The sequence below is a fragment of the Cervus canadensis genome, chromosome X, assembly GCF_019320065.1.
Source record: "Cervus canadensis isolate Bull #8, Minnesota chromosome X, ASM1932006v1, whole genome shotgun sequence".
Classification (NCBI taxonomy): domain Eukaryota; kingdom Metazoa; phylum Chordata; class Mammalia; order Artiodactyla; family Cervidae; genus Cervus; species Cervus canadensis.
Genome location: NC_057419.1, coordinates 113473863 through 113487614, shown reverse-complemented (window position 1 = coordinate 113487614; position 13752 = coordinate 113473863).

Below are 13752 nucleotides of genomic sequence, written 5' to 3'. Positions count from 1 at the left end.
TTCTCTTCTGTTTTTTCATTGTTAGTATATAGGAATGGCAAGGGATTTCTGTGTTAATTTTATATCATGCAACTTTACTATATTCATTGATTAGCTCTAGTAATTTTCTGGTAGAGTCTATAGGGTTTTCTTTGTAGAGGATCATGTCATCTGAAACAGTGAGAGTTTTACTTCTTCTTTTCCTATCTGGATTATTTTATTTCTTTTTCTGCTCTGATTGCTGTGGCCAACACTTCCAAAACTATGTTGAGTAGTAGTGGTTGAGAGGGAGCACCCTTGTCTTGTTCCTGATTTCAGGGGAAATGCTTTTCAATTTTCACCATGAGGGTAATGCTTGCTGTGGTTTTGTCATATATAGCTTTTATCATGTTGAGGCATGTTCCTTCTATCCCTGCTTTCTGGAGAGTTTTAATCATAAAAGGATGTTGAATTTTGTCAAAGGCTTTTTCTGCATCTATTGAGATAATCATATGGTTTTTATCTTTCAATTTGTTAATATGGTGTATTACATTGATTGATTTGCGGATATTAAAGAATCCTTGCATTCCTGGGATAAAGCCCACTTGGTCATGGTGTATGATTTTTTTTAATATGTTGTTGGATTCTGTTTGCTAGAATTTTGTTAAGGATTTTTGCATCTATATTCATCAGTGATATTGGCCTGTAGTTTTCTTTTTTTTGTGGCATCTTTGTCTGGTTTTGGAATTAGGGTGATGGTGGCCTCATAGAATGAGTTTGGAAGCTTACCTTCATCTGCAATTTTCTGGAAGAGTTTGAGTAAGATAGGTGTTAGCTCTTCTCTAAATTTTTGGTAGAATTCAGCTGTGAAGCCATCTGGTCCTAGGCTTTTGTTTGCTGGAAGATTTTTTATTACAGTTTCGATTTCCTTGCCTGTGATGGGTCTGTTAAGATCTTCCATTTCTTCCTGGTTCAGTTTTGGAAAGTTATACTTTTCTAAGAATTTGTCCATTTCATTCAAGTTGTCCATTTTATTGGCATAGAGCTGCTGGTAGTAGTCTCTTATGATCCTTTGTATTTCAGTGTTGTCTGTTGTGATCTCTCCATTTTCATTTCTAATTTTGTTAATTTGGTTCTTCTCTCTCTGTTTCTTAATGAGTCTTGCTAATGTTTGTCAATTTTGTTTATTTTTTCAAAAAACCAGCTTTTAGCTTTGTTGATTTTTGCTATGGTCTCTTTAGTTTCTATTGCATTTATTTCTGCCTTAATTTTTAAGATTTCTTTCCTTCTGCTAACCCTGGGGTTCTTCATTTCTTCCTTCTCTAATTGCTTTAGGTGTAGAGTTAGGTTATTTATTTGGCTTTTTTCTTGTTTCTTGATGTAAGCCTGTAATGCTATGAACCTTCCCCTTAGCACTGCTTTTACAGTGTCCCATAGGTTTTGGGTTGTTGTGTTTTCATTTTCATTCATTTCTATACATATTTTGATTTCTTTTTTGATTTCTTCTATGATTTGTTGGTTATTCAGAAGCGTGTTATTTAGCCTCCAGGTGTTTGAATTTTTAACAATTTTTTTCCTGTAATTGAGATCTAATCTTACTGCACTGTGGTCAGAAAAGATGACTGGAATGATTTCAATTGTTTTGAATTTTCCAAGACTAGATTTATGGCCCAGGATGTGATCTATTCTGGAGAAGGTTCCGTGAAAAAAAAAAAAAAAGGTGAAGTTGCTTGTTTTGGGGTGAAATGTCCTATAGATATCAATTAGGTCTAGCTGGTCCATTGTGTCATTTAAAGTTTGTGTTTCCTTGTTAATTTTCTGTTTAGTTGATCTATCCATAGTTGTGAGTGGGGTATTAAAGTCTCCCACTATTATTGTGTTACTATTAATTTCCTCTTTCATACTCGTTAGTGTTTGCCGTACATATTGCGGTGCTCCTATGTTGGGTGCATATATATTTATAATTGTTATATCTTCTTCTTGGATTGATCCTTTGATCATTATGTAGTGTCCTTCTTTGTCTCTTTTCACAGCTTTTATTTGAAAGTCTATTTTATCTGATATGAGTATTGCGACTCCTGCTTTCTTTTGGTCTCCATTTGCATGAAATATTTTTTTCCAGCCCTTCACTTTTAGTCTGTCTGTGTCTCTTGTTTTGAGGTGGGTCTCTTGTAGACAGCATATATAGGGGTCTTGTTTTTGTATCCATTCAGCCAATCTTTGTCTTTTGGTTGGGGCATTCAACCCATTTACATTTAAGGTAATTATTGATAGGTGTGGTCCCGTTGCCATTTACTTTGTTGTTTTGGGTTCACGTTTATAAAACCTTTCTGCATTTCCTGTCTAGAGAAGATCCTTTAGCATTTGTTGAAGAGCTGCTTTGGTTGTGCTGAATTCTCTCAGCTTTTGCTTATCTGTAAAGCTTTTGAGTTCTCCTTCATATCTGAATGAGATCCTTGCTGGATACAGTAATCTAGGTTGTAGGTTATTCTCTTTCATTACTTTCAGTACGTCCTGCCATTCCCTTCTGGCCTGGAGGGTTTCTATTGATAGATCAGCTGTTATCCTTATGGGAATCCCTTTGTGTGTTATTTGTTGTTTTTCCCTTGCTGCTTTTAATATTTGTTCTTTGTGTTTGATCTTTGTTAGTTTGATTAATATGTGTCTTAGGGTGTTTCGCCTTGGGTTTATCCTGTTTGGGACTCTCTGGGTTTCTTGGACTTGAGTGGCTATTTCCTTCCCCATTTTAGGGAAGTTTTCAGCTATTATCTCCTCGAGTATTTTCTCATGGCCTTTCTTTTTGTCTTCTTCTTCTGGAACTCCTATGATTCGAATGTTGGGGCGTTTCACAGTGTCCCAGAGGTCCCTGAGGTTGTCCTCATTTCTTTTGATCCTTTTTTCTTTTTTCCTCTCTGCTTCATTTATTTCCACCATTTTATCTTCTACCTCACTTATCCTATCTTCTGCCTCCGTTATTCTACTCTTGGTTCCCTCCAAAGTGTTTTTGATCTCATTCATTGCATTGTTCATTTTTAATTGACTCTTTTTTATTTCTTCTAGGTCTTTATTAAACAATTCTTGTATCTTTTCAATCTTTGTCTCCAGGCTATTTATCTGTAACTCCATTTTGTTTTCAAGATTTTGGATCATTTTTATTATCATTATTCTAAATTCTTTTTCAGGTAGATTCCCTATCTCCTCCTCTTTTGTTTGACTTGGTGGGCATTTTTCATGTTCCTTTACCTGTTGGGTATTTCTTTGCCTTTTCATCTTGTTTAGATTGCTGTGTCTGGAGTGGACTTTCTGTATTCTGGAGGTCTGTGGTTCCTTTTTATTGTGGAGGATTTACCCAGTGGGTGGGGTTAGACGATTGGCTTGTCAAGGTTTCCCGGTTAGGGAAGCTTGCGTCAGTGTACTGGTGCGTGGAACTTGATTTCTTCTTTTTGGAGAGCAATGGAGTGCCCAGTAATGAGTTTTGAGATGGGTCTACGTGTTAGGTGTCACCTTGGGCAGCCTGTATGTTGACATTCGGGGCTATGTTCCTGTGTTGCTGGAGAATTTGCGTGGTATGTCTTGCTCTAAAACTTACTGGCTCTTGGGTGGTGGTTGGTTTCAGTGTAGGTATGGACGCTTTTGGACGGTCACTTATTGCTTAAAGTTCCATGTAGTCAGGAGTTTTCTGGTGTTCTCAGGTTTTGGGCTTAAGTTTCCTGCCTCTGGATTTCAGTTTTATTCTTCCTGTAGTCTCAGGACTTCTCCAACTATACAGCACTGATAATAAAACTTCTAGTTTAATGGCGAAAAGATTCTCCCCTGTTAGGGACACCCAGAGAGGTTCACAGAGTTACATGAACAGGAGAAAAGGGAGGAGGGAGATAGAGATGAGCAGGAGGAGAAAAAGGGGGACTCAAGAGGAGAGAGAGAGATCTACGCAGCTGTCTGTTCCCAGAGTGTTCTCCGTATCTCAGACACCTACAAGGATTCACAGAATTGGATTGGGAAGAGAAGGGGAAAGGAGGAAATAGAGGTGTTCTGAGGTAGAAAACAGAGAGTCAAGATTGGGAGAGAATAATCTTCGGTTTAAAGATAGGGCTTCTCTCTTTTTTTTGTAAGGTTATAATGTAGTGAAAATGAAAATGAAGAGTAGTAGAGGAGTACTAGAGGACTTTAAAAGAAATAAGAGAAAAAGAAAAATAGAAAATAAAAGAGAAAACGGAAAGGAAAAAAAAGAAGAAAAAAGAAAAAAAAAGAAAAAGAAAAAAAAGAAAAAAAAAGAAAGAAAGAAAAAAAAAATTTTTTTTCCCCTAATTAAAAAAATCGTAAAAATCTATGAAAATGAAAGTTAAGGAGTAATGGGGGAGTAATAGGGAATTTTAAAGGAAAAAAAAAGAGAAAAAATAAAAAAGAAAAAATATAAAAAGAAAAAAAAATTTTTTTTTTTTTCCTTACTTAGAAAAAAAAAAGTAAAAATATATCTAGGAGTTTCTCTGGAGCTGTTGCGGTCAGTGTGGGTTCGGCTCAGTTTCAGATAGCTCCTCGTTCCAGCTTACACTTCTCGTTATCTACAGGGCCCTTCCGGTGAAGTCGGTGTTTTCTACAGGGATTTTAATCTGTTGCACCAGTCCCTTCTGAAGCGGTTCCCTTTGTTTATTTGGCTTCTGTTTGCCGGTCTCTTCAGAGCCTCATTTCCGCCCTGACACAGGCGGGCGGAGGTGGACTCTTATTCAGGTAGCTAGTTCCGTTGCGCTGCTGGGAGGGGCTGACGCTGCGGGGATGGGCTGGCGCTGTGGGGCGGGGCTGACGCTGCGGGGAGGGGCTGGCCCTGCGGGGGCGGGCTGGCGCTGCCGGGAGGGGCTGACGCTGCTTTCTCCGTCTGCGCTGCTCAGGCTCCCGGCTGTTCTATATGGAGCGCGCCCCGCGCTGCGCTAGGTTCCAGCCCTCGGGTGTTACACAAAAGCGCGGAAGGAAAAGCTGCGCCTGCTCTCTGTGCCTTCCCCGTCAGAGCGGTCCAGGCAGCGAGGGGCTTGATGGGCGCGCTATCCCCAGGTGTGGCGCACTCACTCCCTTCCGCGGACCCAGTCTCAGCTTCCTCTGGCGCCAGTCGGGTGCGCGCGCCTTCCGCCCTCTGCGTCCCCAGCCCCAGTCCCCGCCCGCGCCGGTCGGGTGCCTGCGCCCTGTGTCTCACTGCGACCTTCCCCTCCCCCCTGCCTCCTGCCTCCGGCGGGGCTGGGCCGGTCCGCAGCCTGCGAGCTCTTCTCGGGACTTTCTCCGTCCCTTTGTTCTGCGAACGGCCGGCAGTGTGTTCCGGCCGGTTAATTTTCTCTCTCTTTTTTGGTCTCCCACAGTTCAAGTTGGCACCTCACAGAAGCTCCCTCCGATTGTCCTCAGGGCACTCAGGCCCGGACCCTAGCCCAAGCAAGGCCGCCTAGACTCCCTTCCCGGGACGGGTCTCCGTCCTTAGCTCTTTTGTCTCACTTTTTATCTTTTATATTTTGTCCTACCTCCTTTCGAAGACAATGGTCTGCTTTTCTGGGCGCCTGATGACCTCAGCTAGCGATCAGAAGTTGTTTTGTGAAGTTTGCTCTGCATTCAGTTATTCTTTTGATGAATTTGTAGGAGAGAAAGTGGTCTCCCCGTCCTACTCCTCCGCCATCTTGGCTCCTCCCTCTCCAATCTAATTGTATTTCTATATATCAATAATAGTGAAAAATTGGGAAATGAAAATTTTTAAACATTATTATTTATGATATCATCAAGAAACTTCAAACACCAAGGAAAAAATCTAATAAAAGACATGTAAGCTTTCAAGATTGGAAAAAATACACTTTACTGAAAGAAAGAAGACCTAGAACCTATTATACAGAGTGAAGTGAGTCAGAAAGAGAAAAAAAAAATCTCATTCTAATGCATATATATCGAATCTAGAAAAATGGTAGTGAAGAACTTATTTACATGGCAGCAATGGAGAAACAGAATTATGGACATGGAGAGAGGGGAGGAGAGGGTGAGATGTATGGAAAGAGTAACATGGAAACTTACATTACCATGTGTAAAGTCGATAGCCAACGGGAATTTGCTGTATGTCTCAGGAAATTCGAAAGGGGGCTCTGTGTCAACCTTGAGTGGTGGGATGGGAGGGAGGTTTGGGAGGGAGGGGATATGTGTATACCTATGGCTGATTCATGTTGAGCTTTGACAGAAAACAGCAAAATTCTGTAAAGCAATTATCCTTCAATAAAAAAATTAAAAAAATAAAAATAAAGAAGACTTAAATAAATGGAGAGATACATTATATTTGTGGAATGGTAGAATCAATATAGTTAGGATGTTAGTTCTCCCAGGAATGACATATGGATTTAATGCAGTCAAATTTATAAGCCCAAGAAATTTATCTTGTAGAAATTGGCAAGTTGATTCTAAAATTTATAGGATAATGCAAAGGTCCTAGCCAAAACAATCTTGAAAAATAAAAATTTTGGATGATGCACACTATCTGAATTAATACATACATACTCTAAATCTGGGCTTCCCAGGTGGCTCAGTTAAAGCATCGCCTGACAACCCAGGAGACCGGGGTTCAGTCCCTGGATTGGGAAGATCTCCTGGAGAAAGAGATGGCAATCCACTCCAGTATTCTTGCCTGGATAATCCCATAGGTAAAGAAGCCTGGCGGGCTACAGTCCATGGGGTCATAAAAAAGTTGGACATGACTTATCAGCTAAACAATAACTGTAAACCTACTGTGTGGTACATAAAGATGGACAAAGAGATCAATGGAACTGAATCAGTTCAGTTCAGTTGTTCATTAATGTCTGACTCTTTGTGACCCCATGGACTGCAGCACGACAGGCTTCCCTGTCCACAACCAACTCCTGGAACAAACAATTCTCCCAGAGTTTGCTCAAACTCATGCCCATCGAGTCAGTGATGCCATCCAACCATCTCATCCTCTGTCAACTCCTCCTCCTGCCTTCAATCTTTCCCAGCTTGAGGGTCTTTTCAAATGAGTCAGTTCTTCACATCAGCTGGCCAAAGTATTGGAGTTTCAGCTTCAGCATCAGTCCTTCCAATGAATATTCAGGACTGATTTCCTTTAGGATGGACTGGTTTGATCTCCTTGCAGTCCAAGGGACTCTCAAGAGTCTTCTCCAATACCACAGTTCAAAAGCATCAATTCTTTAGCACTCAGCTTTGTTTATGGTCCAACTCTCACATCCATACATGACTACTGGAAACACCATAGCTTTGACTAGATGGACCATTGTTGGCAAAGTAAATGTCTCTGCTTTTTAATATGCTGTCTAAGTTTGTAATAGCTTTTCTTCCAAGGAGCAAGTGTCTTTTAATTTCATGGCCGCAGTCACCATCTGCAGTGATTTTGGAGCCCAAGAAAATAAAGTCTGTCACTGTTTCCATTGTTTTCCCATCTATTTGCCACGGAGTGATGGGACCAGATGCCATGATCTTCGTTATCGGAATGTTGAGTTTTAAGCCAGCTTTTTCACTCTCCTCTTTCACTTTCATCAAGAGGCTCTTTAGTTCCTCTTTGCTTTCTGCCACAAGGCTGGTGTCATCTGCATATCTGAGGTTATTGATATTTCTCCCTTCAATCTTGATTCCAGCTTGTGCTTCATCCAGCCTGGCGTTTGCATGATGTACTCTGCATATAGGTTAAATAAACAAGGTGACAATAAACACCCTTGACATATTCCTTTCCCAATTTGGAACCCGTCTGTTGTTCCATGTCCAGTTCTAACTGTTGCTTCTTAACCTGCATGCAGATTTCTCAGGAGGCAGGTAAGGTGGTATGGTATTTCCATCTCTTGAAGAATTTTCCGCAGTTTGTTGTGATCTACACAGGCAAAGGCTTTAGTGTAGTCAATGAAGCAGAAGTAGATGTTTTACTGGAACTCTCTTGCTTTTTCGATGATCCAACGGATGTTGGCAATTTGATCTCTGGTTCCTCTGCCTTTTCTAAAACCAGTTTGAACATCTGGAAGTTCTTGGTTCATATACTGTTGAAGCCTAGCTTGGAGAATTTTGAGCATTACTTTACTAGCGTGTGAGTGCAATTGTGCAGTAGTTTGAACATTGTTTGGCATTGCCTTTCTTTTTGACTGGAGTGAAAACTGACCTTTTCCAGTCCTGTGGCCACTGCAGAGTTTTCCAAATTTGCTGGCGTATTGAGTGAGGCACTTTCACAGCATCATCTTTTAGGATTTGAAATAGCTCAGCTGAAATTCCATCACCTCCACTAGCTTTGTTCACAGTGATGCTTCCTAAGGCCCACTTGACTTTGCACTCCAGGATGTCTGGCTCTAGCTGAGTGATAACACCATCGTGGTTATCTGCATCATTAAGATCTTTTTTGTTTAGTTCTTCTGTGTATTCTTGCCACCTCTTCTTAATCTCTTCTGCTTCTGTTAGGTCCATACCATTTCTGTCCTTTATTGAGCCCATCTTTGCATGAAATATTCTCTTGGTATCTCTAATTCTCTTGACGAGATCTCTAGTCTTTTCCATTCTATTGTTTGCCTCTATTTCTTTGCATTGATCTCTTAGAAAGTCTTTCTTATCTCTCTGCTTGTTCTTCTTTGAAACTGCATTTAGATGGATGTATCTTTCCGTTTTTCCTTTGCCTTTTGCTTCTCTTCTTTTCTCAGCTATTTGTAAGGCCTCCTCAGACAACCATTTTGCCTTTTTGCATTTCTTCTTCTTGGGGATGGTTTTGATCACTGCCTTCTGTACAATATTATGAACCTCCACCCATAGCTCACATTAAGAGGATTTCAACACATGAATTTGGGAGTGGGGTGTGGCATACAATTCATTCTAGCAAAAGAAATAAGAACAAACAAGAAATGATCTTTCCTGTGCCTATTGTACACCTGAATTGTGGAAGACTTAAGCACGACTTCTGAATGCTATCATTGTAATGCAGAAGTGCATAACAAATGTTTAGGAGACTGGAAAACTATTTGTGTTACTTAGCAGCTGTAATGTTGAGAAACATATTTTATGTCTTGTGTTCACTGTAAAAATACAAACAATTTTTCATTTTTTGAGTGTTCTTCCAGCTCTTAATTTTTAAAATCTTTTTCATATTATGGAAGTAGCCATGAAACCACCCAGATAATACAAGCTACATTGACTAACTGAGACATTCCAGAGATTAATGGAGTTAACTGCTGTAAGTTGCAGCAAATAGAAGTGAAGTGAAGCAGCTCAGTTGTGTCCGACTCTTTGCCACCTGGTGGACTGTAGCCTACCAGGCTCCTCCCTCCATGGAATTCTCCAGGCAAGAATACTGGAATGGGTTGCCATTTCTTTCTCCAGGGGATCTTCCCAACCCAGGGATCAAACCCGGGTCTCCCGCATTGCAAGCAGATGCTTTAACCTCTGAGCCACCAGAGAAGCCCTCGCAGCAAATAGGAAGGGTCCCAAATTTTGAAGGAGACTTTTTTTGAGGTGGAGCACCTGCTGAGAGTTGTGGTGGGGTGGACCCAGCTCCCCACCTTGACCCTCACAGCACTAACATGATTCTTTTGTCTTCCACCCCTGTATCTGACTTCTTGCCTTGGTAACTAGTCTTCATGAGGTTAACAGATCTTTTTTTTTTTTTTTTTTACAGACTCAAAATTATGTCATACTCAAATAATAAGACTCTAGGCATGTCTATGTAGTTTCAGACACTTCACATGGGTTGATTGATTTAGACTATAACTTGCGTAGCAATTGCTGAGATGGTGGGATTTCTATAGAACCTTGGCTTGCTTGCGTCCTTTACCACTGGTACTTTTCCTTAAAGTTAAATCTTCAGTTCCAAGAAGATTCAGGAAGTAAGCAGGCTTGCAGACTAAATGTACCCTCAGTTGTTTTCAGCTAAAAACCCCAACATGTCTTTCTTATTTTATGTAATAATACATTGATGCAAAACACCATTGTCATTATTTATAGACTGTTGTATAGCTTGATATAATACTTCTCAGGCATTGAGTATCTTGAGCTATTGTTTTCTCAAATTCCAACAAAGTCTATAGGGATTCTGTACAAAATTCTGTTAAAATACCTTGTTGGAGAATACCTGGATCATGGTTTTTCTACTCTGTATTTGATCGTGGTCTATTTGCTAAAGATAAAGAGAATGGAATCTTGGAAACCCTAAAGCTCTTAGGTCCTGTAAGAACAAGCCCTACCCACCATCCCCACTAACCATTCACCTGGGGCCACAGTGTTACAGAGCTTGCCTGTGCTCCTGTAGAGAGCTGTCACCCTGTTTTCCATAAGATTAAGTGGGTCTCACTCCATTCTGTCTTGTCTCAGGACAGGAGAGACAAGAGTGGTGCAACTATTGTTTTGTTGCCACCTAAGGAAACATTTATTTTATAAATAAACATCACCTTAGGAATCAGAAGGAATGCAATTTGGCTTTGCAAAAATGTGTCAAGATTTATTCATTCACTCATTCAACAAATATTTATCAAATTTCTACAGGTGCCAGTCACCATGCTAGATGATAGTATACTATAGTGAACAAAGTTTGTGAGATAAATAAATCTATGATTTTTTTAAACATGGAAGAATACCATCACATTTTAACAGTTTTATGGGGATATAATTCACATACCAGACAATTCATCCATTTAAAATGTACATAGTTCTACGGTTTTTAGTATATTCATAGACTTATGCAACCGTCACCACAAACAGTTTTAGAACATTCTCATCACCTCAAAGCAAAACCGCGGGGACATCCCTGGTGGTCCAATGGCTGGGGGTCCATGCTCCCGATGCAGGGGCCCAGGGTTCGATCCCACATGCTACAGCTGGCAGTTCGCATGTCACAGAGGTCCCATGTGCCACAACTGAGATCTGGCACAGCCAAATAAATAAACAAACAAATATTATGAAACAAAACCCTGGAGCCCTCAGCAGGCACTCCCCACCCCCAAAACCCAGCCCTAGGCAAACACTTACCTACTTTCTGTCTCTAATCCTGGACATTTCATATGACTGGAACCAGAAATATGTGGGGTTTTGTGACTGGTTTATTTTGCTTAGCATGTTTTCAAGGTTCATCCATATTGTAGCATGTATCAGTACTTCGTTCCTTTCTATTGACAAATAGTATTCCATCATATAAATTTACCACATTTTATCCATTCATCAGTTGAACAACATTTAGTTTGTTTTCACTTTTTTGCTATTATAAATAATGTTACTATGAACATATATATATATATAACATGTGTGTATATACACACATAAACATACATGTGTATATATGTGTGTACTTATGTTTTCTTTTTTCTTGGGTATATACTTCGGGGTAAAATAGCTGGAATATATGTTAACTCCATGTTTAGCTTTTTGAGGAACAGCCAAACTTTCTAAAATGGCTGCACCATTTTTCCTTCAGTAATACACAAAAGTTCCAATTTCTTAACATCCTAGAGAATACTAATTATTGTCTGTCTTTTAATTATAGCCATCCTAGTAGGTGTGAGGTGATATCTCATTATATTTTTTGATCTTCATTCCCCTAGTGGCTACTGAAGTCGAGTGTTTTTTCGTGTACTTATTGACCATTTGTATATTTCCTTGGAGAAGTATCTATTCAGATTCTTTACCAATTAAACAATTATTTCTAATTGTGTAAAATACACATAACATAAAATTGACCATCCTCGCTATTTTTAAGTATGCAGTTCAGTGATAGTAAGTACATTTGCATTGCTGTGCAACCATCAACACTATCCATCGCCTGAACTCTTTTATCTTGCAATACTGAAACTCTGTACCCATTAAACAACTCCTCCCCATTCCCTCCTCCCCTTAGCTGCTGGCAACCACTTCTGTGTTTCTACTTCTGTCTTTATGAATTTGACTACCCTAAGTAGTAGAGTCATACTGTTTTTGTCTTTTTGTGACTGGCTTATTTCACTTAACGTGATGTCCTCAAGGTTCATCCATGTGGCATATGTCAGAATTCCTTCCTTTTTAGACTGAATAATGTTCCATTGTGTGTGTATTCTACATTTTATTTATCCACTCATCTACTGATGGACACAGATGCTACTGATGGACCTCTTGGCTGTTATGAATAATGCTGCTATGGACATGTGTGCACAAATATCTCTTCAAGAGCCTGCTTTCTGTTCTTTGGGATATATATACAGAAATGGAATTGCTGGATCATATAGTAATTCAATATTTACTTTTTTTGGAACTGCCATACTGTTTTCTGGAGAAGGAAATGGCAACCCACTCCAGTACTCTTGCCTGGAAAATCCCATGGATGGAGCAGCCTGGTAGGCTACAGTCCATGGGGTCGCAAAGAGTCGGACACAATTGAGTGGCTTCACTTTCACTTTTCACTTTCATGCATTGGAGAAGGAAATGGCAACCCACTCCAGTGTTCTTGCCTGGAAAATCCCAGGACGGGGGAGCCTGCTGGGCTGCCATCTATGGGGTCGCACAGAGTTGGACGCGACTGAAGCGACTTAGCAGCAGCAGCAGCAGCATACTGTTTTCTATAGTGGCTACATCATTTTACATTCCCACCAACAATGTACAGAATTCCAACTCCTCCACACCCTTCTCCAACATTTATTTTCTTTTTAAAAAGTAATTTTTAACTTCTTTCCAGTTTTATTGAGACATAATTGACATATTGTTTTAGCTGTACCACATACTGATTTTTATTTTTTTTTCAAAGTGCTTTTCATTTTTTTTTCTTTACCCACAGAATATTACTTTTATTTTTTTTCCATTTATGTTTATTAGTTGGAGGCTAATTAAATTTACAATATTGTAGTGGTTTTTGCCATACATTGACATGAATCAGCCATGGATTTACATGTGTTCCCCATCCCGATCATTGATTTTTAAAATTTTATATTGAAGTATAACCAATTAACAAACGACAATGATTTGGTATGTCACATTGCAAAATGATAGCAAAATAAGTTTAGTTGACATCTATTAACTCACATAGTTAGAGTCTTTTTCCTTGTGATGAATTGATGAATTTCCTTTTTTTAAAATTGGAGTACAATTGCTTTACAATGTTGTGTCAATTTCTGTTGTAAGACGTGAATCAGCTCTATGTATACATATATCCCCTCCCTCTTGGACCTCCTCCCCACCCCCACCCCCAGTCTCACCCTGTGATGAGAACTTTTAAGATCTACTCAGTCACTGTAGTTTTGACTTGCAACTCCTTAATAGTTATTTTGAGCTTCTTTTCATGTGCTTATTGACCACTTGTATGTCTTCTTTGGAGAAATGTCTGTTCAAGTCTTTTCTTCATTTTTAAAATTGGATTGTCTTTTTATTATGGAGTTGTACTTTTTATATACTCTGTATACAGGCACCTTCCAAGATATACGATTTGTGAATGTTTTCTCATGTGTGTGTTGTTTTTTCATCTCCTTGATGGTGCCTTTTTTAAACTGAAGTATATTTGATGTACAATGTTGTGCTAATTTCTGCTGTATAATAAAGTGACTCAGTTACACACATACATACATTCTTTTTTATATATTCTTTTCCATTATGGTTTATCCCAGGAGATTGGATACAGTTCCTCATGCTGTACAGTAGGACTTTGTTGTTTATCCATTCTAAATGTAATAATCATTTGCATCTGCTGCTGCTGCTAAGTCGCGTCAGTCATGTCTGACTCTGTGTGACCCCATAAGACAGCAGTCCACCAGGCTCCCCCATCCCTGGGATTCTACTAACCCCAAATTCCCAATCCATCCCTCTTCCACCCCTCATCCCCCTAGGCAA